The sequence below is a fragment of the Lepidochelys olivacea genome (assembly GCF_965140295.1).
Source record: "Lepidochelys olivacea isolate rLepOli2 genome assembly, chromosome: 3".
NCBI lineage: Eukaryota > Metazoa > Chordata > Testudines > Cheloniidae > Lepidochelys > Lepidochelys olivacea.
This window is the reverse complement of record NC_140413.1, coordinates 32,196,957-32,222,466: the sequence shown is the minus strand read 5'-3', so window position 1 is coordinate 32,222,466 and position 25,510 is coordinate 32,196,957. Positions and strand designations below refer to the sequence as shown.

The window sequence follows — 25,510 nt, the reverse complement described above, 5'->3', positions numbered from 1 at the left end:
TGGCCAGGAACAGGAAACTGCAGCCTGCCTTAGTCCCACTGTGCTGTCGCCCGGGAGCTACCCGAGGTAAGTGCCACCTGGCGGGAGCCCACACCCCAACCCCCAGCCCTGAGCCTCCTCCCGGAGCCAGCACCCCCTACCTCCCTGCTACACCCCAACACTCTGCCCCAGCCTGGAGCCCCCTCCTTCACCCAAACTCCCTCCCAGAGCTTGCATCCCTCACCCTCTCCTGCACCCCAACACACTGCCCCAGCCCAGAGCCCCCTCCTTCACCCAAACTCCCTCCCAGAGCTTGCACCCCTCACCCTCTCCTGCACCCCAACCCCCTGCCCCAGACTCAGCCCAGAGCCCCCTCCCACACTCCAAAACCCTCGGCCCCAGCCCAGAGCCCACACCCCCTCCTGAACCCCAACCCTCTGCTGCAGCCCGGTGAAAGTCAGTGAGAGTAGGGGAGAGCAAGCAATGGAGGGAGAGAGGGATGGAGGGAGCAGGAAGCAGGGCTTTGGGGTAGGGGCAGGGCCTTGGGGAAGGGGCAGGATAAATTCTGGGTTGCACTTAAATTCAAAAAGTGATCTTGTGCATAAAAAGGTTGGAGACCACTGCTCTACAAGCACAGTTCTAAGTCTTAGGCTTGTTTTCTTGCTCCCCAGAATACAGTCTTGAGCTATTTCAGCCCTAAAGGAACATTTGAAAAATAGAGGTGAAAATGAGGGTGTCATCTCATCCTTAACTATAGCATTGCAGTGAAGACAGATTAGAGAAAGTGCAAAAAAACTTACATAAAATGTGATTAAAGATGTCACAGATTCATAAAAAGATGATACTGAAAATTCTAATTAGAGATGTGACAGAGGAGCTCTTGAGAGGAATGAATACAGATAAAAGATGGTTTGCGCTGGTTCTCAGAAAGACAAGTTATGCTCGAAATATTCACTAAGATTCTGTTGCGGAAAACATAAAAAAAAAGTAGACAGCTAATCAAGGTAAATTTATGTCTAAAATCTTAAAATCCCAAAAGATATTCTGGAACTGTTTAACCAATTCCTATTTTCCATACTGGATTAGACCCGTTGTTCATGTAGTCCTGTCGGTTGTCTGACAACTGCCAGCATGGACTGAGACAGAGGTGAGTGAAAGAACCCCACAGGTTGGTAGATCTGGGATAATCAAGATCAAAAGGCGACTTGATCACAGTGTATAAATAATTTATGGGGAGAAAATACCAGGTACCAAAGGGCTATTTAATCTATCAGGAAAAGGTGTAAGAAGAAACAATGGCTAGAATTTAAAATGAGACAAATTTCAGTTGGAAGTAAGGCACATTTTTGAAACAATGAGGGTAATTAACGACTGGAACAAAGTAACTAATCCACCACTTCCCTTGGTATGTCTTAATGTTTTCAAATCAAGACTGAATGCTTTTCTGGAAGATATGATTTAGCCAGACATAAGTTACAGGGCTCAATATGAGAGGTATTTGGGTGAAGCTCTATGGTCTGTGTTATACAGAAGTCAGACTAGATGATCTAATGGTCCCTCTTGTGTTAAAATCCATTAATCCAACCTGCCTCCATTGAGGTTTCATCCTAATCCTGAATAGTTAGAGAGGGGTTTAAAGCATCAAACATGATGTTTATGTAACTTCTAAAACTCTTTGTTTGTATTTCCTGTTGTAATAGTACGTGGATATCAAGAAAATCCAAACATAAATTCCTTCTTTGAATTCAAATTCTTGGACTCAATGTGGCAATGATTTTGTGACCCAAATGCATGAGTTAAGAAGTATTTCCTTTTATCAGTTTTGAATTTACTAGCTTTCAATTTAATTTAATGTCCCCTTGTTCTTTTGTTGTGTCAAAGGGAGAATAAAAGAGCTCAAACTACCTTCTCTATACCATTCATTCATTATATATATTTTAAAAGTCTCTTTTTCTCTTTAACCCTCTTAATAGTCTCCTTTTCAACATAAAGATTCCAAATCTTTTCAAATTCTCTTCACATGAAAGTTTTTCCTTGCCTAATCATTCTTTCTCAGTGGCTTTTTCTAAATCCCCTTTCATTCTACAATATCCTTTCTGAGCTGGGATGACCAGTACTGCACACAGTATTCTAGAAGAGGCCACACCATCCATTTGTGTAACTGCATTGTAATATTTTCCATCTTATTCTCCAATCCATACTTATGCATCCTAGCATCCTGTTTGTTTTTACAAGTCTTCCCTGCGCTGTCCACAGTGATGCTCAGAGCATCCTTTCCTCAGTTAATCCAGTTAATTTAGAAGCCTGTAGGTTATAAGAGTATAACTATAAGAGTAGTTCAAATTTTTTTTCCCATGCACATTCCTTAGCATTTATCAAAGCTGAACTTCATCGGCTATCATGTTGCTCATTTACCGAGCTTGATTAAGTCCTTCTGAAGTTCTTCACAGGCTTCCCTAGTCTTGACTAACCCAACAACTTCATTGCATCTACAGTTTTTGTTGCCTGGCCACTAAGCCCCTTTTCTAGATCATGAATATATTTAATAACACTGGACTTAGTATGAATCATGAAGGCACCCCACTACTAATATTTTGCCATGAAGAAAATTAGGTTCTCTCAATTTGTTTCCCATCTCTCATATGCTTTTGAGTCCATGACAACACTTTGCCTCACTCCATGACTGCTGATATTTTGGGGTAGCCATTTGTGAGGGACTCTGTCAAAGGCCTTTCAAAAGTCTATATAAATTATGATTCACCATTTCACCTTTTATTAAATTACTATAATGACATATTAAAAGAATTCTAGTACATTAGTGAGACCATTTCTCTTTGCAGACACCATTCTAGTTAGGGTAAGAACCAAAATAGTATCTGTAAAGTCAATACACACAGCAAAGAGGTATGAAGAACTACCCAATCACCGAAGAACATATACTAAGTTGTAGCCATCCAGAGGTATCAAGTGGAGTGCAACTAGTATTAGTGTTAGTTCTAATTTTGTTTGCTGCATACACTAACCAACCAGAAGGATCCATGCAGTAAGAAGTGAACTCTGAACAGCAAAAAAAAACACCAGAAAGAAGGTTAGTTAATATTAAAGAGAGCAACTAAATGCAGAATGATATGGAGAAGTTAGAACAACAAATGTGCAGGTAACTGGGGACACCTCTTCCCAAAAAAACCCCATGACCAAGAAGAAGTCATTCTAAAAGTCATTCTACCAATGCCAAAAGACCGGATAACTGTTCTAGTTCATTGCAGAGAATCCTAACAAAAAGTTTAACACAATTCTTAGAACGAGTAAACAAAACACAGAAAAGAAAAATATTTTAGATAGCAACAGTTCTATCATAAGGCCATCTGGGGCAGTTCCCCGTGAGAAAAAGTGAGAAAATTAAACTGAAATGTAATAAATTTATCTTCATTACAGTTGTGCACATATTCAAAACTGTTTACTATTTCAACTTCTCAGATGAATGATACTTATGGGGGCATCTTCTCCGGTGACTCAGATTATATGCTAATGTTTCAGTTGAAGAGTCCAAAGCAGTAACAGAACCACCTCGATTTTATACCACATCCATCAGAGTCGTAACTGAGCACTTCTTAAAGGCGACACTGTAACTTGGAGCAAATGGCCACAGCAGAAAATGAGAGCAATGTTTAAGTGTCCTTAGTCAACCAGTACACATTCGGCTAAGTATGGCCCAACTTGAAATTGAGTCAGCAATGATATTTCAATACAGTATGTAGGTGAGGTAACATGTGGAATATTTTTTTTAATTTAGCTTATTATATTATATATTATATAAGATGGAGAAGCTACAGTGAAGGGCAATTAAGATGACCAAACTGTGGAAACTGGCAGAACAACGCTGAAGAAAATTGATGGGAATAAAAAACACAGGCCATGCAATAAAGAACAGTCGGATCTTACACCGCAGAGAAAGAACCAGATCTTCAGACAACTCAGATTTGTTTTTAATCATCATTTCAATCTGAGGGCCTAATATCCTGCAAAGTTTTTGCATATTGCACTAAGTAGTCATTTATATTTAACCAACTATTTTATGTACTAACAGTAGAAGTTATTAGTGTTTGCTATAGATAAGAGTAGCAAGGGTCAGTTACATTGTGAAGGCAGGTAATCAGTGGCTGAATTTTCTATTTTAAAGATTACTTCATTTTAGAACGCAAGTGAGAATGAGACTGTGGCACTAGTGATATGCAAAAATGCTAGTACGAAGAAGGGAGATTACCCATGATCCCTTTAGTTCACAGATTAATATAGAAACCAGTATTGGACAAGATCCTTTGCAATAAATCCCAGAAACCAGAGACAATAAAAGGAATACAGAATGTAAAGGAACAAACAGGGGAACTATTTTCATGTATATTAATGTGCATTTTAATTAATGTTATGTAATTTGAAAAAAGGACATAGCAGTCCTTAATATTCTGTTATTACTAGACAATCTGTCTAATGCTGAGTCTGAATGTGTGTTTGTGTATAAAAATGTATGATCTTAGCACTGACATCTGCTTGGCAGTAACAGTTATTAATAAGTGGTATTAATTAAAATTCTTGTTTACAGGAAATTATTTCAGCAATAAAAAACAAAATGTGTATGATTCTTCGGAAGTAACCATACAACCTAAAGCCCCTCATGAGGCCCAATGCTCAGCTAAACATTAAACAACAATATGGTAGACTGGGGAACATCACACCGGATAAAATCCCAACTTTAACTGTATCCATATGTATATTTCCCTAATCTTACTTCCCAAATCGTACCAGAAAGCATAGAAGTTATCTTCTTCCCTCCTGATCTTTCTTTTAATGCAGATAGTTTGTTCTCTATTTCAAAGTCACTGTTTAAATATTCTATTTTTTCCTGTGCTGTGACAACCTATTGAATCTGTCTATGCACAGCTTACAAATTTCAGGTTTCAGAGTAACAGCCGTGTTAGTCTGTATTCGCAAAAAGAAAAGGAGTACTTGTGGCACCTTAGAGACTAACCAATTTATTTGAGCATAAGCTTTCATGAGCTACAGCTCACTTCATCGGATGCATACTGTGGAAACTGCAGAAGACATTATATACACAGAGACCATGAAACAATACCTCCTCCCACCCCACTCTCCTACTGGTAATAGCTTATCTAAAGTGATCACTCTCCTTACAATGTGTATGATAATCAAGTTGGGCCATTTCCAGCACAAATCCAGGTTTTCTCCCCCCCCCCCCCCCCACACACACAAACTCACTGTCCTGCTGGTAATAGCTTATCCAAAGTGACCACTCTCTTTACAATGTGTATGATAATCAAGGTGGGCCATTTCCAGCACAAATCCAAGTTTTCTCACCCCCCCCCCCACAAACTCACTCTCGTGCTGGTAATAGCTCATCCAAACTGACCACTCTCCTTACAAGGTGTATGATTATCAAGGTGGGCCATTTCCAGCAGAAATCCAAGTTTAACCAGAATGTCGGGGGGGGGGGGGAACAAGGGGAAATAGGCTACCTTGCATAATGACTTAGCCACTCCCAGTCTCTATTTAAGCCTAAATTAATAGTATCCAATTTGCAAATGAATTCCAATTCAGCAGTTTCTCGCTGGAGTCTGGATTTGAAGATTTTTTGTTTTAAGATAGTGACCTTCATGTCTGTAATTGCGTGATCAGAGAGATTGAAGTGTTCTCCGACTGGTTTATGAATGTTATAATTCTTGACATCTGATTTGTGTCCATTTATTCTTTTACGTAGAGACTGTCCAGTCTGACCAATGTACATTGCAGAGGGGCTTTGCTGGCACATGATGGCATATATAACATTGGTGGATGTGCAGGTGAACGAGCCTCTGATAGTGTGGCTGATGTTATTAGGCCCTGTGATGGTGTCCCCTGAATAGATATGTGGGCACAGTTGGCAATGGGCTTTGTTGCAAGGATAGGTTCCTGGGTTAGTGGTTCTGTTGTGTGGTATGTGGTTGTTGGTGAGTATTTGCTTCAGGTTGGGGGGCTGTCTGTAGGCAAGGACTGGCCTGTCTCCCAAGATTTGTGAGACTGTTGGGTCACCCTTCAGGATAGGTTGTAGATCCTTAATAATGCGTTGGAGGGGTTTTAGTTGGGGGCTGAAGGTGACGGCTAGTGGCATTCTGTTATTTTCTTTGTTAGGCCTGTCCTGTAGTAGGTGACTTCTGGGAACTCTTCTGGCTCTATCAATCTGTTTCTTCACTTCCGCAGGTGGGTATTGTAGTTGTAAGAATGCTTGACAGAGATCTTGTAGGTGTTTGTCTCTGTCTGAGGGGTTGGAGCAAATGCGGTTGTATCGCAGAGCTTGGCTGTAGACGATGGATCGTGTGGTGTGGTCAGGGTGAAAGCTGGAGGCATGTAGGTTGTAATAGCGGTTAGTAGGTTTCCGGTATAGAGTGGTGTTTATGTGACCATTGTTTATTAGCACTGTAGTGTCCAGGAAGTGGATCTCTTGTGTGGACTGGACCAGGCTGAGGTTGATGGTGGGATGGAAATTGTTGAAATCATGGTGGAATTCCTCAAGGGCTTCTTTTCCATGGGTCCAGATGATGAAGATGTCATCAATATAGCGCAAGTAGAGTAGGGGCGTTAGGGGACGAGAGCTGAGGAAGCGTTGTTCTAAATCAGCCATAAAAATGTTGGCATACTGTGGGGCCATGTGGGTACCCTTAGCAGTGCTGCTGATCTGAAGGTATACATTGTCCCCAAATGTAAAATAGTTATGGGGTTATGAAATTCTTGTATCATGGAATGTGTCAATGTGCATATGGAGTTATGCTGTAATAGCTCTAGCAAACCCCTTCCAGACCAGGTACAACAATGGGTAGTTAGACCTTTATTGGTCACCTATTAAGATGGAAGAACCTTTGGGTAATGGGTTGGCTGAAGCCTAGGGAAACCAGTTCATCCCCTGCAGGAGGCTCGTGAAGTGGAAAGTGGAAAATTCTTAGCAGCTGATCAAAGAAATCTATGTGTTGATGCCAGCGTTTAAAAACTACAGCGGCTGTGTGAGTCAGTGAATACTGAAGGAAACAAGGATAAAGCTTGGGCAGGAGAGAGGGGCAAGCTTTCATAGCAGGGGTGTTCTGTTAACTGAAGGACCAGCCAAGGTAGAAAGTAAGGAAACTGACCTGAATGTGAGAAAGAGGGAGAGAGCCACCATAATTTAGAAGAGAAGCCATGTGCAGAAGAGGAAATCTGGACTCCCCAGAGGCTCTGTCCAAAGAACTCTCCAGAGTGGTGTGGAAACTGAGGCAGGGAAATGTATACAGGTGTGTGATTACTTTGTCTAAAACTGTGCATTTCTGATGATAACTAAAGAGTAACTATGTTTGGAATCCTGTCTCTGTGTCTATTTCCTTCCCTATCACATATCCTGAAGTGGTAAATTATAAACCCAGTTAACCCACATGGCTGGAGCCATGGGAAATTCGGAGGGGTCAGCACTAGTCCTAATAGCTAGGCAGCAAGAACACAGGGTCTGAACTTTCAGAAGGGGATAATTAGGACAGTCAATCTGCACCCCGAGAGTATGCCTAGAGACACCAATCAGCAGCAGCACTTGTACAGATCAGACTCAGGAGGTTTAAAGCACAGGGGAACCATTGAGGTGGGGCCTATAAACAACACCTTGGTGAGTGTCAAACAAGACAGAGCTCTACCAAGTGTACAGTAGTTTTAAAATACTAAGTGCCATATTATAACACATCAATGGTCCATTTAGCCAAGTATACAGGGTGTAGCAAAGCATATGCTATGACACTCACATTTCATCCAGTTAGCGAGAGCACTTCCCTTCTAACTGGCAACAGGATAGGGCCTAGAGAAGGAGCTCTTGAGGGAAGGAAGAAATATCATGGCACTGAAGAAAAGCTGGATGGCAACATAAAACAGGTCTGACCCTCATTTCAAAAGCTAGCTACATCCTTGTCAGCATCTTCATATCTATCTACAGCATACCTACAGTGGATTACGATGGCTTCTTCTCCTAAAAAGGTTTTTATCTTATGTTCCTATAACAGTAGAATGTTTCATATTATGGGACCACAGTAATGGTCCCCAGCATAAGTGTTTGTCTGTACAAATACTTTGGAGCAAGCTGGGGAGGAAATCTATCTGACACTAGCCTGCCACGCATTAACTGTCTGTGTGGACCCTAGTACTGTGTGTTAAAATGTCCCTAATATGCTTTAATCTTCTCCATTTCAAAGCAGGGTAGATCAAAGTGTACTAGGGAAATTTTAGGCATGGCATCAAGTTCAACATGGATAGTGAGTGGGTGGCATGCTAATGAGAGGTAGATTTACATCCCAGCTCACCACAAACTAAGCATTCATATAGACAAGCCACAAGAGTACAAGCTGGCTTCCCTTATGTGGGCATATATTTAAATAGCAATACCACCACCTGATCTTCATAAAAAAATTCCTTTAGTCTTCAATTTCATTATTAACCTCAGGATAAAAACACAATTTCTGTGAGAAGTCTGAAGTAAAAAAAAAATAAACTTATTTTGATAAGGCAATTAAAATAAAAGTTCTGAATCATTTTAAAGCCCAAAACAGAAAAGTTTAGTTTCCAGAGTTCAGACTTCCCATGCTCTAAATCAGTCCTTCAAAGTGAAAATAGCTTTGGTTTCATAACATTCTGTGAGTCTATTACACTGAAGGACACAAGTTGTTTATCTTGAAGCTACTTTCCAAACGACTATTTTGCTAATTTAGAAAGTCAGGTCAGATCAACTGAAGTGATCTGACAATCACTGGCCAGATAGATACTGGTGTGTATTATAACTTCTGATTTTGAAAAAAATCAAGGAGAGATTTGGTGCACAGGTAAGAAAGGTCTAATCCAATACCCACTGCCACAGAGCCCTTAACGTAGAAACAGCTGCCATTCACTTGGAGAAAAAAAAAAGTACTTCAGGTGCTTTTCTCCTTTCTGTGGTAACTATTATTTGTCTCTTCTATATCTGTGGCCATCACAAAGTTAAAGTGTGTGACAAGAAAAAGCCAGTTTCTTGCCTGTGAAATGTATTTCTCCAACAAACATGGTCATTCTGTAACTTAATGGGTTTTTCTACAAGTGAAATTTAGGCAGGTGTGATTCAAAAAGAGTTATTCATCTTCTCATAACTATGGTTCTTCGAGATGTGCTGCATATTCCCATTATACCCATGTCCTATGCACTGGTGCCAGAGAGTTTTCCCTCACAGTAGCTGTCAGGGAAGCCCCACTCACACCCTGGCTCCTCATGCTCCGAACAGAGGGTATCATGGGCAGAGCCACCCTCTCCCCCCTCGCAACACACACACTTCAGTTCCTTCACACCAAAAGCTGATGGTACATCAGGGAAGAAGGGTGGGTCATGTATGGACATAGGCAATACATCTTGAAGAACACCACTTACAAGAAGGTGAATAAATGTATTTTCTTCATTGAGTGCTTTGTCTTCGGGGGTAGCCTTAGTCCGACCCTTAGGGCTTCTCTCATTCACCACCGCCACAACTAATAAGCTAAACATGGGGAACAAATAAAATTGCTCAAACACCTGGAACAGAATTAGATATTTACATTCTGTTCATTTTGCCACAAGTGGAACATAGGAAGGGCTTTGCCAGAGTGTTTTGGCCAGCTGCATAAAAGTCTCATTTATAGGCAACACTACCTTTTCTGTCACAGTAGAATGGAGAACGTCAATGAGCTTGAGGATATTCTCTTCCACTAGTTCCATTTGAATGTTCCAAGAAGGTGCCATTCTCCTGAGAAGTTCTTGATATGCCTTAAAGTCATCTGGTACCGGAGATGATGCCTCCAGTATCACAGCCTCATCAGGAAATGAGGGGGAAGCATGAAGCAGAAGCAAAGGAGACAGCTCCCAAGGCTGTTCTTGCAATACCAGGACCAGCTCCAGCTCCAGAGCAGGTTGAGGTGAGCCCAGTACCAACTGCCACACGTTTCTCAGTACTGGCAAGAGAAAGCTCCGTCAGAGGGGATCTACCCATACAACATGTCAGTGAGAAGATCTGACTGATGGGGGCATCCCCCAGTGCATCAAATAGAGCCACAGAAGTGGCTGGTATGGTACCAGGCCCTAGGCAAGTCTGGCCAAAGCACCCCCATCCTCTATACAGTGTAGTAAAGTAAACAAAAAACAAAAAAAACCCACACCCCAATCTTTTGGTCTCCACCACAGCCTTTGGGACCTTTAAAACTGTCAAATATGAAATTATGCAAAATAGTTGTGTTTTATTGTTTTTGTACTTATCTACAACATTTTTACTGGACTCCTCGACCCCGATATAACACGATCTGATATAACATGAATTCGGATATAACGCAGTAAAGCAAAAATGGTTTTCTGTCTCGTCTACAACACACAGCACTTCTATTCTGTTTAACCCCAGTTTATACATTTAATGACTACCGCATACATATTCAGTATGTATGTTTTTACAAGCCTGCCTTGGATCGAAAGTCGAAACACAAAGCCGAGCGCATTTACAGCATTTTTAAACTTTCACTCTGATCTTCACTGCATAAAAAACAGTCCTGTCTGCAAGTCTTAATTAAATTTATAACATTGACAGTTTAAATCTGTTGATAGTTTAAAACCATTGAAAGTTTAAATTTGTTCTGCGGAAAACAAAACCATGTGCGAGGTGGTAGCTAATTTTCAACGGCCGTTATAACAAAAACAGCCTTTGTATTTATAACTATGACTAATTTATCCAAAAGGAGAGTTCAGTCTAACTTCGATGTTGACTAACCTGCTGCCGCCTTGCCAGTTTAAAGTCGTTATGAAACCATCCATGGTCAGCGCTTCGGCTCTTAAAATGTGGCTTGTATCAAATTACATACATACAGTACACTGTCTGTACAAATGTGCATGTATCAAAGTGGTGAGACGAATGTGCAACAATGAGAAGGCAGGGGTAAACGCATGTTACCTGCCCATGGCCCCATTAGGCATTCTCATCTCTCCTGACTATTTTAATCTCATTTCTAAATTGTGTGCAGTATAGACTAAGCTTAAGTTGTCTCACTAGTTGTATTTTGGAAACATTGTAACTCTGCGCTGACATTTGCTGAACAATTAAAAAAAATTGTTAGCATTAATATTAAAATACCATTGACGTGATGGCAAGTAGTTCACAGCCATGGAAATGAAAGGCATGGACAGTCAAAGAAAAATGGGAAGCTTTGGACAGATTGAAATCAGGAATGAGCCAAGCGAAGGTCTCAAAAGAACTAGGAGTGGGGGAATCAACATTAAGAGGGTGGATCTAAGATGAGGAAAAATTATGATCAATGCTAGCTGAACTGGATGAAAGTGAAAGTCTGGAAAGAAAGCGCCTAAAAACTGCCCAGGATAACCAACTAGATAGAGCAGTATTTACGTGGTTTACCCAAGAACGCTCTGACGGCACGCCAATTTCCAGTGACATTATAAGGAAACAAGCGTAGAAATAGAAGAAGGATCTCGATTTTAGACACTCGAGCAAGGACGCTTCTGGACATCAAGGTAACAAATTTAAAGCTAGCAGTGGATGGCTTAATAGTTTTTTAAAACATCATGGCATTCGGCAAGTGACAATTTCAGGAGAGACGCACTCCACAGATATAAAAGCTCGCAACGAATACCCGTTAAAGTTACAAGAAATCATCATCGAGGGTGGCTATGCTCCAGAGCAAATCTAGAACACTGATGAAACCGGCTTATGTTACCATATGCTGCCGGATAGAACACTTGCTTCTAGGACCAAAGAACAAAAGGCCGAAGGTTTTAAGGTGATAAAAGAGAGAGTGACAATACTTTTCTGTGTGAATAAAACCGATTCACATAAACTTAAAACTCTGTGCATAGGCAAATCCAGGTCACCTAGGGCTTTCCACCATAAGAACATGGATTTGCTTTCATTAATTGATCGCCATTCAGAAAATGCTTGGATGACATCGGATATTTTCAAGGAATGGTTTAATAAATATTTTGTACCAGCTGTCTGGAGCTACCAACGTAGACAAAACCTGGAGCCAAAGGCATTACTCCTACTTGACAACTGTCCCGCCCACCCCCGAGTTGAGACCTTAACCAGCAAAGACAGGAAGATAAAGGTGAGCTACCTTCCTAAGAACATGACGTCCAAAATACAGCCCCTCGATCAAGGCATTATAGACACATTTAAAATGAACTATCATAAAGCCTTAGTAAAGAAAATTATTGAGGACAACAGTAGCATAACGGATGTAATCAACAAATTGAATTTGCTGGATGTATTTAACTTAGGCGAGAGAGCCTGGCTAGGAATCACTCAGTCAATGATAGCAAAATGTTGGCATCAAGGTCTCAAAAGTGCTTTTGTCACTGAAAGTGACGACAACCAAGATGAGGAAGAAGACGAAGATGAAAACAACTTTGAAGGTTTTTCAGAAGAAGAGGCCATGGAGGCAGAACGAGTCTACAGGGAACTTATGGCTCAAAGTGGGATAGCTGATGTTCAAGAGTGGATGGAGGTGGATGCTATGTGTCCAACCTATGAATGACTTACAGATGTAGATATAATTCATAATGTTGCCCATAAATCTCAGTGTTAATGAGAATTATATATTTATGTGGTTGGAAACATTCAGATCTCTAGCAGAAGAGAGACCCCATGTCAAAAATAAGAGTAGAGCTTGATTTTATTTATCCATCAAATTGGACTAAATCTCCTTGATTTCACTGAGGAAGGATGGTACGTAAGATTAGATGCGGAGATTCAATTTTTTTCAAAAAAGTATAAACTTCCCACTATTGCTTTCTCAGAATCCTTATTCATGTCTGAATAGAGATTAGCCTTTAGAGGAAACAGTCTGATCTAATCACTTATTTGTTTTTAAGAGAAGCACACAACAGTTCATGTATATATTTGAACTCTTCCTGTCCTTTTCTTTCCCTAAGGCATATCACAAAGAAGGAAGTCCATTAATTATACCAACATTCTAGGTCAGGATTACCAGCAGCAAGCTAGTTTCACAAGGGGAGATACTCATTTATCATAACATAGAGGGTGCACAATATGCAAAAAAATTATTTTAAAGTGTCTGTGGTTATAGAAAGGGTTTATTTTGAAATGTGGGTCAAATACAGTAGAATTTCTCTAATCTGTATTTTGCTTATCTGTACAATTTATAATCTTCACAAAAATGAGGCACTGTCCCCATTTTGCTGCAAACGTTTAAGAGGAGTCCCAATTTAGTGGTGTCTCTAAGACTAATTTTATAATTCATATTAAATATTTATTAGCACATTATGAAATATCAAATTAAGACTAAAAGGTATAATTACAACAGTAAGTGAACAAAACACTTTGTTATGCCTTGGTTTGATTTGCAAGATGTACAACACTGAACTCCAGTTGATGTCAGAATTTGCGGGACACTTAGTACTTTGCACAACTGGAGTCTACATTAATTGGCAAAATTTAGTCACTCACATTCATAATGTGTCTCTCAGTCACCAGCGATATTCTAGCATATGTTAATTTTTAAAGTGTATATATTACTTTTCTCCTCATTGTGAAGATAATCCTAGAAAATTTTATTCCTGTATCCTTTAAAATGTAAGAAATTCAAGTACAGGTAGCTAAATGGAAAGCAATTTTAAAAAAATGCAAAAGATTATTTGAATCCAGTCTTCAGAGAAAATCATTCCTTATATTTCTTAAATTATATTTTCTCTTTGAGAGAAGTGTTAACAAAAAGTAGTACGATTAGAAATGAACACTCTTCCGGTCACAAAGTGATGCTATGGTCCATCAACAAGATTTAGCCAATAATTTCTTGCCAGACATATATTGGAACCCTGCAACTACACTCCTAAAGTGGTTAATTGCTTCAAACGCTGAAAGTAAAGCTGTTTAATGCAATGTATTTTTGATCCTCACTCTGAAGAAGGGAACATCAAGAATGAATGTTCACATGATCGTGGTTTATTTACATCAGATATTTTAATGGCATTCTTAGTACCACTCCGACTATCCACTGTCCCCTGTTGAGACCATAAGAAGTAATCTCAACAGGGAAAAAGCAGAACTTGTTGCTGAACAAACAGCAACTAGCTGAGAAATTTCAGAATTATGAATTCTTCCAGAACATTATCTTTGATTGCATCATGAAATGAAGTTTTTCTGGTATAACTGCTAGCATTGGTTGCATATGAAGAATAACTTTGTTCCACCTCACTGTACTCTAGACTTAGAACTGTAGGAATCTATTTAAAATAAAGCCTTTTATCTGAAGCAATCTCCATGTACATCTGACACATCTTCCCACTAAGAAATATTGTCCTAAAGAAGGTAATGGATTATCTCTCATTGCAGTTCATTTTATTCTTCTAGGAACTCAAATCTAATATTTATCAAAAAGAAACTTTTACTAAATTAGTTAAAATTTAGGGAGAATCCAAAATATTTATTTTTTAAAGTTCATGAAAATATGAGATTTTAAGGAAATAAAGTCCTCCCAAATCTTAAATCTTAATTGTGAAAAAACTAAGGTTTTGTATCTATTCACTGTAATCAGTTATTTACAACATGACCTACTCTACTGAACACAGATGAAGAAGTGAGAAGTTCAGTAGCAAGGTTAACACCAAGATTAAGGTGCAGATGTGCTTCTCCTTACTCATTCAGAATACGCAGAAGTAAAGGGAAATCATGCCTCACCAATCTAGTCGCATTCTTTGAGGGGGTCAACAAACCTGGACAAGGGTGATCCAGTGGGTACAGTGTATTTGGACTTTCAGAAAGCCTTTGACAAGGTCCTTCACCAAAGGATCTTAAGCAAAGTAAGCAGTCATGCGATAAGAGGGACTCTCATGGATTAGTAACTGATTAAAAGATAGGAAACAAAGAGTAGGAATACATGGTCAGTTTTTCAGAATGGAGAGAGACAAAAAGTGGTGTTCCCCATTGATCCGTACTGAGACCAGTACTGTTCAACATATTCATAAATGATCTGGAAAAAGGGGTAAACAGTGAGATGGTAAAATTTGCAGATGATACAAAATTACTCAAGATAGTTAAGTCCAAAGCAGACTGCGAAGAGCTACAAAGGGATCGTACAAAATTGAGTGACTAGGCAACAAAATGGCAGATGAAATTCAGTGTTGGTAAATGCAAAGTAATGCACATCAGAAAACATAATGCCAACTACACATAAAAAATGATGGGATGAGTTGTTACCACTCAAGAAAGATCTTGACGTCACTATGAATAGTTCTCTAAACACATCTGCTTAATGTGCAGCAGCAGTCAAAAAGGCTAACAGAATGTCAGGAATCATTAGGAAAGGGATAGACAGTAAGACAGAAACTATCATAAGGCCACTATATAAAACCATGGTACTCCCACACCTTGAATGTTGTGTGCAGTTCTGGTTGCCCCATCTCAAAAAAGACACATTAGAATTGGAAAAGGTACAGAGAAAGGCAACAAAAACGGTTAAGGGTATGGAACAGCTTCCATATAAGGAGAGATTAAAAAGAGTAGGACTTTTCAAGTTTGGAAAAGAGGTGACAAGGGGGCATGCGATAGATGTCTATAAAATCATAAATGGTGTGGAGAAAGTGAATAAGGAAGCGTTATTTACTCCAATTCATAACACAAGAACTAGGGATCACCCAATTAAATTAACAGGCAGTAGGTTTAAAACAAACATAAGAACACACAATGCACAGTTAACCTGTGGAACTCATTGCCAGGGGATGTTGTGAAGGCCAAAACTATAAACACGGTTCAAAAAAGAAATCAGTTAAGTTTGTGGGAGATAGACCCATCAATGACTATTAGCCAAGATGGTCAGAGATGCAATCCCATGTTCTGGGTGTCCCTAGCCTCTGACTGCCAGATGCTGGGACTGTACAACAGCAGATGGACCACTTAACAACTGCATGTTCTGTTCATTCCCTCTGAAGCACCTGGCACTGGCCACTGTTGGAAGACAGGATACTGGGCTAGATGGACCACTGGTCTGACCCAGTATGGCTGTTCTTATGAAGTAACAACTTTGCTACAAAATCTGTAGAAAGTTACCAGGTAAGTGGCTGTTCTCAATAAATATCTTTTTTATAGCACTACTCTAATTGTGGTTAAAGGGGCGTTTCTATTTCAGCATTGTTTTTCAGGCAGTTTTAACTTTCAGAAAACTTTTCCTTTAGAATGATGTTCTCCATAACTGTTTTCTGCACAGATAATAAGTTTCAGTAAATACTTTTCACAGCTTCTGCAGGAAGCAAAGCTCTTTCCATGTGGCCTCTTCTGACTGTGACCACAGAGCATCAAAAGCTCATGGAAGCCTTGTCCTTGTCTGGTTATGCTGGAGCTGACTCTCTTCCTTCTTTTAATGCAGTCATATCATTTGTTTTATTTTCATTGGTCTTATCCTGTGAGAATCTGGAAAAGATTTCAAGAAAGTGGAAAGGGGGGCAAAACTTTGGTACACTGTTGCTGCACCAGTTTTCTCTGATTGTAAGTCACTAGTCGTGTATTCATAAAATTCCCTCTTTCCTTGTTTATGTTTGAGGGCCAATTTTCCAGTGGATCCCACCATAAGATTTTCCTAGTGTCTATGGGGAATTTTTCTCCTTTACTATGCATTTTTGTGCACCAGAAGACTTTGTTCTCTCACCCCACTAGGTTTCTTTCAAGAAATCAGAGAGTCAAGGGGAGAGGAGCAATAGAAAAATTCATGTTAGCTGACTTAATCACAACACCAAAAGGAACTAATGATGGAAGACATTTTTTGTACTTTCCCATTTCTCTCCATGGCCTGTGCTAGGCATTACTGCTTTTCAGAGACCTACACCCTAAAACTGAAAGAACTGTTGCCTTCACTAGAAACAATTTGGCAGCTATTCCAACCACACATTCTATAGCTGATTTGATTAAAATGGATCTAATTTTGATCAAATAAAAAAGTGTACGTCCACACTGTAGCTGTTAGAAACCATAGCTTGCCCATGCCAGCTGACTCAGGCTTGCTGGGCTCAGGCTAAGGGACTGCTTAATTGTTGTGTAGACGTTTGGGCTCAGGTTGCAGCCTGAGCTTTGGGACCCTCCCACCTCACAGGTTCCTAGACCCCAGACCAAGCCCAAACATCTACACCGCAATTAAGCAGCCCCTTAGCCTGAACCCCACAGCCAGCACAGGCCAACTGCAGGTTTTTAACTGCAATGTAGACATACCTTAAGAAAACATTAATGATGTACAGGAGCAAAATGGGAGTACTAAATCTCTAGCAGAAGTTTTATTTAAAGACAATGCTTTTGTACATTGGAAAATTAAGTTTATGAAAAGCTTTATCTACAATTCATATTAGTAGATTCTATCATCTGATAACTCTGGAAGGGGAAAAAATATTAATGTAAGTTACCTGTTTATTGTATTCTCTTACAAAACGTGACCTATACTACATATCCTAAATATGTAGTGTTGGTCCCAGGACATTAGGGAGACAAGGTGGGTGAGGAAATATCTTTTATTGGACCAACTTCTGTTGGTGAGAGACAAGGTTTTCAAGTTTACACAGCGCTCTTCTTCACATCACGTATTATAGTCATGTTTTTTATCACAGAGACGCACAAGTCATTGTAAACTACTGCAGTTGAGATAGATGAGGCAAACAATTATTTAACTGGGCTACAATTCCAAGGTACACAGAATACCTTTAGATCGGGGATCTCAAACTCAATTTACCTTAGGGCCAGGACCAGTCCTCAAATCCTCCATGTCACTGAAGATGGCGTTCAGAAAAGAAAATGTTTATATTGTATTTTTTAGTTTGAATATCTTAGAAATAATAAAACTGTCATACAACTTTATACAATTCTTCATCTGCCAGAGAGTTTTTAGTGTTTGCCAGACACCTGGCAACGTTTCAGTTCTGTCTGTTTGTTGATGTTTGGCCTCAGAGACTGAGCAGTTGAAACCTTCAGGATTGCAGCAAGGTGTGCATCAGATAGTTGTGTTTGGTATTTTGACTTGTTTATATTCATTGTGGAAAAAAGTAACACTGCCTCCATGGCAACTAATGATGCTGCCTCCATGCCTGACTCTGCCCGGCAACTAGTGATGGTATTGCTAGCCCTCTCCCACAGCCAATGGGAGCTGTGGGGGGCAGCACCTGCAGAAGACATTGGACAGCATGTCTGCATGTGTCTCTCCTCCGCAGGCCACAGTGGGGAGGTTCTCAGACCACAGATGGCCCCGGGCTGGGACTTTGAGACCCCTACTTTAGAACATGTAGCAAGACAAGGTGGGTGAGGTAACAGAAGCTGGTCCAATAAAAGGTATTACCTCACCCACCTTGTCTTGCTACATGTTCTAGAGGTATTTCAGAACTTTAGCCCAGTTAAATAGTTGTTTGCCTCATCTATCTCAACTGAAATAGTTACAATGACTGATGCATCATTAAAGGAGTACTTGTGGCACCTTAGAGACTAACCAATTTATTTGAGCATGAGCTTTCGTGAGCTACAGCTCACTTCATCGGATGCATGCCGTGGAAACTGCAGCAGGCTTTATTTATGCACAGAGAATATGAAAAAATACCTGCAGGACAGTGGGGTGGGAGGAGGTATTTTTTCATATTCTCTGTGCATAAATAAAGCCTGCTGCAGTTTCCACGGCATGCATCCGATGAAGTGAGCTGTAGCTCACGAAAGCTCATGCTCAAATAAATTGGTTAGTCTCTAAGGTGCCACAAGTACTCCTTTTCTTTTTGCGAATACAGACTAACACGGCTGTTACTCTGAAACCTGTCATGATGCATCATTGGGACCAAAAACGACTATAATAATTAATGAGGCACAGCAAGACAAATATTTTAGGTTAAAATACCTATTTTTTCTGCAATTAGCAACTTAGTCTAACAAAAAGACTGGTACTAGTCCTCAAATTTTGTTACTCATTTTCAAGCTTCCTAGAGGTGTATGCAAAAACAGACATTTATTAAACAGTGGGGGAGAAGACACCATTCCCCACCCCTCTTTTTTTGTTTTCTTTTTTTAAAATACAACAATGTCAAAGTCTTCCTATTAAAACAATTAGACTGAAAGGAAGATGTATATTCTGAGAAAGAAATTTTGGATAGTTATGTAACCTGACTATGGATATTTGTCACCATTAATGGTAAACTGATTTAATATATTCATTTTAGCATATAAAATAAATAAGAACCTTTTGATCTGGTCTTTAAATTGCTTAGAGTTTTTCCTTTTTATCCTTATGGTGGTTTAGTGGACTTTTCACCTGAGTTTGGGATTTGAGCTCCTTGTAATTATTCAGATATTGTAATACTTGTCTGCTTCCCCAAAAACAGATTTTATATATTACATAAAATACAGCTTTGTTCTAAGCTTCAAAAATGTGGCACATGCCATATACAGGTCCTCCAAGAGGAATGCAAGCATTACTAAGACTGAAAATGGATTTAGTAGAATAGTGACAGTACATTGTTAATAGTACACTATGCATGTTGCTCATTTCATTTTCTTTACCAATTTCACTACCATTAGGTGCAGTCTACCGACAAAAATACGCAGCCACATTTGTTTCAATTAGATATGCAGACTCACAATACACAGAAATACAGTTCTCACAACCACCTCCATTCCTTAAAAGCCCACTTTGCAGTAAACATAAGTATTGATTAAAAAACATGACATTTCAATAAATGCTTTGGGGGAGTATGTTATGGCGGTGGTGGGCACAATAGCTTTGAATATCATGAGTTTTTTATATTTAAATTTGAAAAAAATGTTACATAGCAGATTTTTTAAATTGAATTAAATACTTTTGTGCTGAATATGATCAGTACCACATTTATCAGGCACAGCTTGGGCCCCTCCTGTCAAGTAGTATTTCCATGTTTAAAGTTTCTGCACTGTGATAAGTCTTACTGAAGACAATAGGACTATTCACAGTATGAGTCGTCAAGCATGTAGAATTGAGCATTTGTAAGCAGTTATAAAAAGTTATCTTTTTTGCACAGCACTGAACTACTGTATAACCTCTGACGGATTACTCCAAATACTTGATAAGCTGCCATGCAACCAAAAACACTCCATGACACACATGCACATGCGGATTCATGCATCTGGGACTGGTTTTCTTCTAATACTGCTGAGATTCAGGCCATGAGTAACTGCCCTGAGAAGTTCTGCAGGCTCAAGAGAAAGTTAGACTTTAAAGACTGGAAAATATGCAATTATTATATGCTTTTTACAACGACAAAAAATCACAGCCTCAGTTGTTTCTTCAATCACTGTATCAGTACTCTGAAGATCATCCAGAACAATAGTTCAGGAAACTCAGAACAAGATTAGAAAAATGTTAAATAGAAAATTTGCTTTTCCCAGTTTCTCTGAACCACCATTACCTTCATTTTAAAATCTAAAAAAAATTACTTAACCTAGATTTTTATCATTCCCTCCAACTTTATCAAAACTCAACAGAGAAAGCATGGAGAAAGCAACTTCCAGTGATTACGTTTTACAAACTTACTCTAGAGACAAGTTTCTTGCTATAAAAAATAAATAATAAATAATAATAATAATCCACTTATGCCCCTTCCACCATCCCTGCAATTCTTTACCTTAGTGAGACCTGGCCCATAACTTTTGCTCCTAAAAATAAAATCTAATGTTTTTAACATGTTAAAAATAAACAAAGGGACTGAGAAAACAATTATTACAACTGTGTAAACACTGAAACTAGCCACCATTTACAGCTACCTTATTCTAGTTTATTCATCTCTTGAACAGTTTGTACTATACCAACTGCCCAGTTAGAATCTACAATATTTCCTGTATCTTAATCCTGTCAGGGATACTGGTAGCTAAAGATTGTTCAAACCAGGACAGTGCTCAAATGATCTGTGATGTTTTCAAGGTCATGGGGACACACCTGGTTAAGGATGCACACTAGCTAAGTGAACGGATTAGATGGATTTTTCTACTCAGAGAGTTGCTGAATAACTGTATATATTACTAATATTTCTATTTATAAATAAAAATCATTAAAAGGTTACAACTTTAAGTTTCCCAGATCTGTATTCAAACAAAATCCTTGGGTTTATAAATGGCTATTTCCAAGGATTCTCTCTTCAACACTGTAATGGGGATATTAAAAATAATTACCCGAGTACAACTATTCGGTTCAACATGTGGATCCAAAGCAATTTCTGGCTTACCTAAGGATATGTACTAGAGACAGTAATCTCTAAAACAATAATGAAACTATAGAATCATAGAATATCAGGGTTGGAAGTGACCTCAGGAGGTCATCTAGTCCAACCCCCTGCTCAAAGCAGGACCAATCCCCAATTAAATCATCCCAGCCAGGGCTTTGTCAAGCCTGACCTTAAAAACTTCGAACGAAGGAGATTCTACCACCTCCCTAGGTAACGCATTCCACTGCTTCACCACCCTCCTAGTGAAAAAGTTTTTCCTAATATCCAACCTAAACCTCCCCCACTGCAACTTGAGACCATTACTCCTTGTCCTGTCCTCTTCTACCACTGAGAATAGTCTAGAACCATCCTCTTTGGAACCACCTCTCAGGTAGTTGAAAGCAGCTATCAAATCCCCCCTCATTCTTCTCTTCTGCAGACTAAACAATCCCAGTTCCCTCAGCTTCTCCTCATAAGTCATGTGTTCCAGACCCCTAATCATTTTTGTTCCCCTTCGCTGGACTCTCTCCAATTTATCCACATCCTTCTTGTAGTGTGGGGCCCAAAACTGGACACAGTACTCCAGATGAGGCCTCACCAATGTCGAATAGAGGGGGACGATCATGTCCCTCGATCTGCTCGCTATGCCCCTACTTATACATCCCAAAATGCCATTGGCCTTCTTGGCAACAAGGGCACACTGCTGACTCATATCCAGCTTCTCGTCCACTGTCACCCCTAGGTCCTTTTCTGCAGAACTGCTGCCTAGCCATTCGGTCCCTAGTCTGTAGCTGTGCATTGCGGTCTTCCGTCTATCCTTATTGAACCTCATCAAATTTCTTTTGGCCCAATCCTCCAATTTGTCTAGGTCCCTCTGTATCCTATCCCTGCCCTCCAGCGTATCTACCACTCCTCCCAGTTTAGTATCATCCGCAAATTTGCTGAGAGTGCAATCCACACCATCCTCCAGATCATTTATGAAGATATTGAACAAAACCGGCCCCAGGACCGACCCCTGGGGCACTCCACTTGACACCGGTTGCCAACTAGACATGGAGCCATTGATCACTACCCGTTGAGCCCGACAATCTAGCCAACTTCCTACCCACCTTATAGTGCATTCATCCAGCCCATACTTCTTTAACTTGCTGACAAGAATACTGTGGGAGACCGTGTCAAAAGCTTTGCTAAAGTCAAGAAACAATACATCCACTGCTTTCCCTTCATCCACAGAACCAGTAATCTCATCATAGAAGGCGATTAGATTAGTCAGCCATGACCTTCCCTTGGTGAATCCATGCTGACTGTTCCTGATCACATTCCTCTCATGTAAGTGCTTCAGGATTGATTCTTTGAGGACCTGCTCCATGATTTTTCCAGGATGATTTTTTATTGTATAAAGTACAATATTCTTGTGCAGAAAAAATTAACTCAGGAAACATCAGTTCACATGTATAAAATGGCAAATGAAGCACCAGGCAAAGCTCTAGAACTGGGAACTGTCTGATGAATTTATCCACTAATGAGTTCTGAACACAGAAGATGCAAGTCCAGCAGCATGATACTGTGACAAATACAGTGAGTCCAGAGGCGAATGCCTCCTGACAAAGCTGAGATGACCTGGTCTCCTCTTTACCTGTTGACATAATGTATAGCTGGAGTTGTCTGCCAGCACTTAAATTGTCAATCACTGGAACAGAGGCAGAAAAGTTTTGCATGCTTGGGTAAATGGTTGTGAAATTTAGGACATTTTTGTGCAGACTAGTTTCCATAGGCCCCGTGTTGATATAAACAACCTTCCTATCCTTGAGCAGAGATGTTCATCAGAGTCTTGGTAGCCAGAAGTGCAAAGAAGCAGGCAGGGGACTTTTTGTGAGACTATGATCTCATGTCTATGTGATGTCTGCTGGATAGATACAGTTTGATTTCAACTAACCTTGCATAAAGTGGAGGTGAAGTCTGGCAAACCACCACACAGATGGATGAACCCATGTATCCCAGAAGTTTAAGGCATGCTCTTAGTGAGGTCTTTGGGTGAACACCCTTGAAGAGGGTGGATCAAGTCCACTATAGTTTGGAATCTTTCTCACTGAAGATAGGCTCTCACTGATATGGACATCCAATGATCTCTACTCTATGCTTTGAGTCAGAATAAGTACAGATTCTTCTCTGATGACTTTGAGGTCCAGTGTGATGAAAGCTTTAAGATTACTTGAACCAAGTTGATCTGCTGTTGGGGTGATTTTCCTCACATTAACTTGTTGGCAGGGTAAGAGTAGCCCTCGAACCCTTGGCTTCTTAAATGAGCTCCTATGACTGTCAAGTACTTGGTGAACATCCTCAGTGTGGAATGACCAAAGAGCAGGACCCTGTACTGGTAAATAAGATGTTCCTATTAGGAACCTGAGGCAGTTTCTATAAGCCAGAACTATGCTGTTGAGATGTCAAAGGTCCAGAATAGGACAGCAGCCCCTCTCCTTCCTTGAAATGAAATAAAAGGACTAAAACCCCTTGTCCCCTTTCTCTAAAGGTGCATCTTCCAGTTTGCTGAGATGTAGGTAAGAGTCCACCTCTTGCTACAAAAGTATTTTGTGAGAGGGATCATTGAAGAGGGATGAGAAAAGTGGGTGGGAGGTAAGAAGGGATTGGCATTGTGTGAAGTACCCATTGTGACAATCTCCAAAACCCGGTGGTCCACAGTGATCCCAATCCTGGCTTCAAGGGGGAAAAGAGAAAATAAGAAAGGCAATTGCCAAAAGTGTGGGAGGGAAAGGGAACAGATCCCGCAATGGTTCTGTCAGCTCTTGACTGTTGTGCAAAGCTTGCTGTTGAGAGGAAGACACTGAGTGTACCATAACTGAAGAAGAGGTGCTGGGTTGCCTTGGTTAAAAACCTCTGCTTCTCACTCAGTGGCTTGGATACTGTCTGTAGCTATAATGGTCTGAAAGAGATGCACACTGTCTGAAGGAGGTTTAAAGTCTGGTTTGCTTCATCCTGAGGGCTAGAGTGTTCAAGCCCGGGGACACAAAGTGGCTCAACCGTCCTTTAATGAGTGGAGGGCCTTGTTGGTTTTTTAGTTGAAGAGGTCTAAGCCCTTATTTGGGCCTCCTTGGGGAGTCCCAATGACCAGAGAAAACACCAACACCAATATGTCCTGGGTCCATACAGAAGTATCAGATACATCCAAAGCAGCCTGCAGGAAATTCTAGCTCTCAGCTTTCCCTTTAGCATGAGGGCTTTTAAATTCCGTATGCTCTTGTGGGAATCTTTCCATAAACTGAGACACTTTGTCCCAGGTGCAGATAATCACACCTTTCCAGAAGTGTGTGTTAGCTGGCAATGTGCGTATGGAGACTGGCAGAGGCATAGACTTTTCTGCAAAACAGATCCACTCTTAGTGTATGTCTACACTGTAAATACTACAACGGCACAGCTGCAGTGCTGCAGCTATGCCGCTGTAGCACAGACGCTAACAACTGGGACAGTAGGGGGTTTTCTGTCACTGTAGTAAATCCCCCTCTCCGAGAGGTGGTAAGTAGGACAACAGAAGAACTCTTTTGCTGACCTATGCGTGTCTACAGTGGGGGTACGGTCGACCAATCTATGTTGTGAAATTTTTCACATCCCTGAGCGATGTAGCTAGGTTGACCTAAGTTTTAGGTCTAGACAAGGCCTTAGGATCCTTTTCCCTTACTGTTGTTTTAGGAGGTCCTTGGTTCTTGGCTCTTTCCTGAACAGCTGCTACAACAAATGACCCTACAAATAACTACCAAGGTGCTGGGCATCCTAGGTACTGAGTACTGAAAGAGTCTGTACTTGAGAATCAGTGCCAGAGGAAAAGGTAGTCAGCAGATTTAGCTGGCACCACAGGAATTCTCATCATAGCCAGTATCAAGGCACCAGAGGAACCCATCTAAGACCAACAGCTGCCCTTCTGCGGTGGAGCTTGAGAAGAGTGTAACACATGGCAACTCTTGCGTCAAAGTTTCTGAGCGTCCCAGAGGAGGGAGATCTATGTCTCATCTCTGGTGCAATGGTTTCTACTCTTTTTTGAAGGATCAGCACATGTTTTGATATTGACAAGTGGGGTCTTTTACACATCTCAGCTCTGGACCTCATGATGGACTCATGGCAACTAACTGAGAGGGACTGGAGGAAGGACTGAGGCTGAGCTACTTCCCTTGTTCTCTGTGTCCAAGGAGGCTTTCATGTAGCATTTCAGAAGAATTAATTTTAAGTAGGCGTCATTATTCTTCTGAGTCCACTTGGAAAAAGAGTG

At 40.3% G+C, this 25,510-nt stretch overlaps 1 protein-coding gene across 2 annotated transcripts in view; it reads right to left on the bottom strand.

The window, feature by feature from the left end:
* MBOAT2 (membrane bound glycerophospholipid O-acyltransferase 2) overlaps nt 1-25,510 on the bottom strand; it is a 216,846-nt gene that overhangs the window by 110,950 nt on the left and 80,386 nt on the right. The gene's annotated exons all lie outside the window — the stretch shown is intronic.